Source organism: Ooceraea biroi, chromosome 13, assembly GCF_003672135.1.
Source record: "Ooceraea biroi isolate clonal line C1 chromosome 13, Obir_v5.4, whole genome shotgun sequence".
Classification (NCBI taxonomy): Eukaryota; Metazoa; Arthropoda; class Insecta; order Hymenoptera; family Formicidae; genus Ooceraea; species Ooceraea biroi.
This window is the reverse complement of record NC_039518.1, coordinates 19382-23473: the sequence shown is the minus strand read 5'-3', so window position 1 is coordinate 23473 and position 4092 is coordinate 19382. Positions and strand designations below refer to the sequence as shown.

Genomic DNA, 4092 nt, shown 5'->3' with positions numbered 1-4092 from the left:
TGGAATAATTGTACATTGCGCAAATCGTAGTTTGCTCTTTCTGCGTGATTTGTTGTATGCGACTTTAAATAGATTTGATCAGAATCCATAACGAGGACATAAAAGATCTGGTCAAGGGAGGTTTTTAATTCTTTCAGTTTTAATTTCTTTTTAAAGCGTTGTGCATTAGGTGAAATAAAAAATGTAAAGAATTCGGTTGGAAATAGCATTTTTGAGTAATTAACCTAACATCGAAAATTGCGCACGTAGCGCGCAAATATGCATTTGGGCCGCTACTTTTCTAATTTTTCTTCTATTTGGGGACCTCCCTACCTGCATGCAAAAAATTTTTGAAATCCGAGTGCAACACCTAAAAACCTTTCCTTGTGAGAAGTAGAAAGAGAAACAAAGAGAAGGGAAGAGGAGAAAGAGCGAGAGACGCGCTCTCTCGCGCGTCGGCCGGAGAACGCGAAGGATGAAGAAGGCCTAAAGATGGAGGAAGAAGAGCGGCCGCCGCGGTCTCTCCGCGCCGGAGAGGTGCGGGCTCTCCCGCACGCGAGAGCGGAGAACCGCGGTTAGAAAGCCTTCGCGCCGAGGTCGGAGCCAGTGCCTCGCCCGTGCATGCCATCATCCGGGTGTCGATGCGGCCGCTGCACGACACGCGCACGGTTCGCGGAGTATGCACGGTGTCCGGAGTGTGCTGCTGGCAGTGTCGGGAGTCTGACCGAGCCCAGGTACGGTTCAGGCCAGCGACCAGCGTTGCACCAGTCGCTATCCGGCCGCGCGTCATCCCGTCGAATCTGCCCGCTCGCTCGTACGAGCGAGCGTACGCGCGCGTGCTCCGTGCAGGTGAACCGTCGTGGTCGAGATTCTGATTGAGATTCGGAATTCCTCGGAGAGGACGTGCGCGAGAGGCGGTGATCCCGCCTCCGAGGAGAAGAGGTACGTCAATGCGGAGGCTGTGTACATTTTTTGAGCATTGTTCGGATGTTGCTGGGTCTTTTGTTGGTTTGAAAAGCGATCAGCATACGCGGTTGTTGCACAGGTGCTGAAGATTGTCGAGTTCCGCGCGAGCGTCTTCCGCGATAATTTACGGGCAATGATTATTTGAACAGGTGTTTATGTACGTGTCCCGTCTCATGCGCGTGCTGTAGGTTGCAGAGTTTAGAAAGTACGATGAACCGGTTCTCGCCTTTTCATGATTTCCGCGTGGAATTTCACAGTCCGTGCGAAATGCTCGGAGGCAAGCGCGAATGCGAGAGTCTACATGACGCGTCGTAAGAAGGCGGTCCGCGTGACCCTGCGGCAGCTCCAATGCCAGCGCGGTGTACGCAACTCGTACGTCCATTCATGGAAAGAGGCAGGACAATGCGAGCGTCCAGTCCATCTATGCTTTTGATCTCGCGAATCAAAGATTCAATGCGACTACGGCGCAGTCCGTGATCGCGCAACTGCGAATTTCATTCTACCGTCTTTGAATACTATAAATTTCCTGAAGTTCTTTGAGAAGCAGATCGGTCCGTAAGCTAAATGTTAAGGAATTTACAGTACTTGCTTTAGTCATTTTGAATATTTAACGCAACAATTACTCCTTCATCACCAACAATCGGCGACACGAAAATTAAACTTTACGAAATAACATACTTCTGCACAAAAGTACTCATCAAGAGATTTATTTTGTATTATTATAAAAAGGCAAAGCGAGAGCGAAAACAATTATTCGCTGCTATAAAAACATTACTCACGCACAGATCGATAAAAGAGTCTGTGAACATTTTTCCCGAGTAAGATCAAATATAAAAGCGGTGTATGGAAGGTTTAAGGGGGTATTCTAGTGTAAAAGCGGAATTTGTATGCTATTTTGGTGAATTTTTTTGAAAAAAGTATAAGGTTTTTTGAGGCAGGGTTTTCCCTGCTTATTCATACATATTTGGTGTATGTTTCCAAATTTTTGTAGTAGACAATAACTATAAATAAGCGCTGCACATGATATTAAAGAAGAACATGAAAAAAAAGTTGGTCCATGGTTCCCATGATTTCAGCTGTTCTGCTCATCTGAAACAAAAACACCAAAGAGATTCTTAATTAGTATGAGTGTGGCTATAGCAGGTACCAGAATGAAAAAAAATGTTGAAAATTTAAAACATGACTTCATTGAGAAAATTAAGTTTCGATTTGTGCCATTTTTTTCACCATTGAAGGGCTGTAGAAATTCCAAAAAACAATATTTCGACTTGATTGTGGTAGGGACTATAGCCACACATATACTGCAGATGTGTGCAAAAGCCTGAGTCAATTGATTAACTGGTTTTTGAGATATCATGGAACCAATTTGAAAAACGTGGTTTCGAGAAAAACACGTTTAAAGTTTTTCATACTGATTACATAGAGATAATGTTACTTACGATCAATCGGCTAGTCCAGGGCCATACAGGGGACATTCCTCTTGTTCGTAGAAGTCCTGCAGAGCCGATCTCTCTTCCCTGCGATTCATTCTCTGATCTCGAGAGAAGTTAGTGGAGCGCCGCTCCGAGCGGGTGATACGAGCTTCGTTCCGGGAGTTTGCGTGCATCACCGCTTGCTGACCAATACTAACTCCCATCACGTTCATAAGTTTGAAAATTGGCATAAATCCTTTATTGAAAATTATAACTGCCAAGAATGTTGCTATTTCAACAACTTTCACGCCAGCATGGAGATGTTTTGGAGCAAAGTCCAAATCAATGAATTTAGAGATTCATTGTACTATACAAAGGCTCCAATTCAAATGTACGACCTTCAAGGAATAACGATCTTCCGATCCTACCTAAAATACTAACACAATGCTCTGTTGTGTGCCGCGCGGTCCAACCGCCGAGCGCGCGCCAGAGGTTATTTTCTATTAGGTGCTATTACTTTGTTAATTTTGCGAATCGGGCTAAATCTTCTCGCAGACATATTTTCCATACCATATACTTGCAAAATATGCCAAAAAAAATTCGATTTTTCTGACATGCTACACTAGAATACCCCCTTAAATGCCCAGAGCGCCTGAGAGATCAGAATGTTAACGGGACGCTTCGTTGTCTTCCAGAGCAGAGCGAGAGGAAGTGGACGCTGGAAGAGGAGAAAAAGGAGAAGGAGGAGGAGGAGAAGGAGGACCCGAGGACGTACGCATCTGCGCCTTCTTTTCGTCTCTCCCGGGCCCGGTTGCGGGGCCACAATCCACCGCGGTGCCCCACCGATCCTCTCATTTGAGAAGATCCCAGAGCGAGACGCGATCACACGGTCGACCGCACCGGAGACACGCCGGTTGCGGCAGGTCGCGAGGAACGGATCTGCGAGGATGGCCTACATTAGCCGGTCCTATCGGTAAGAGGAACGCGCTCGTCATCTCGAGATCCAGGAGAAGGATCGACCCAGCCGAGTCAAAGGAGCAAACAGAAGATGGGACAGGCGTGGTGCAAGGAGAGGACCACGAAGGCCCAGGACTCCAAGTCTCCCCTGGACCGGGTCTTCGTGCGATGCGCGCACCGGGTACGTACCTACGTGCGGAAAACGCGCGTTCTGCTTTTGCACCTGCTCCCTGATGATCAATTGCGATCGATGATGCGCGAGTAAAGCCTCCGTTCGATTGGGGCAGCTTGGGACACCGTGCGTGTAACACGTTATCTATGCAAACGCCCCTAGGTAAAGCCTAATGGACACTTCCACCCCCTCACGCCCTCTGAATCGGGCGTTTTATCGTTTCATTTTACGAGTCGGTTTATCTCGCGTCACTAATACGCTTTCTGTGGAATTTCCAGCGTGACATCTCGATATCAGTTTTCGTGACAAACCATTGTCCGAAACTTCGATATTGGACCCTTTCGGGAGCGAAACGCGGATATTATTGACGAAGATATCGGAGTAGTATAGACCTTTCAGCTTTCCGCTCGGGCGTTAGAATCTTGCGGGGAAACAGTCCGGCAAGTTGTTTAACTACGACCATCTCGTATTTGCGGCGTGTCACGAGAAACGTCTGTTTGCCGTATAATTTCGCGCGATCGTTACACCGGCCAGTCCGGGTCTCCGTTTAAGCGATGACAGGTTGAGTACGAGAATGAAAAGAGCACACGGGAACGCTCGTTTCTA

The 4092-nt window shown here is 47.3% G+C and overlaps 1 long non-coding RNA gene across 1 annotated transcript; it reads left to right on the top strand.

Moving 5' to 3' along the window:
- Window positions 1-516: 516 nt before the first annotated feature.
- Window positions 517-3092, top strand: LOC113563257. The gene is made up of 2 exons (XR_003407384.1): window positions 517-921; window positions 3053-3092. It is a non-coding gene; the product is annotated as an uncharacterized LOC113563257 (long non-coding RNA).
- The last annotated feature ends 1000 nt before the right edge of the window (window positions 3093-4092 follow it).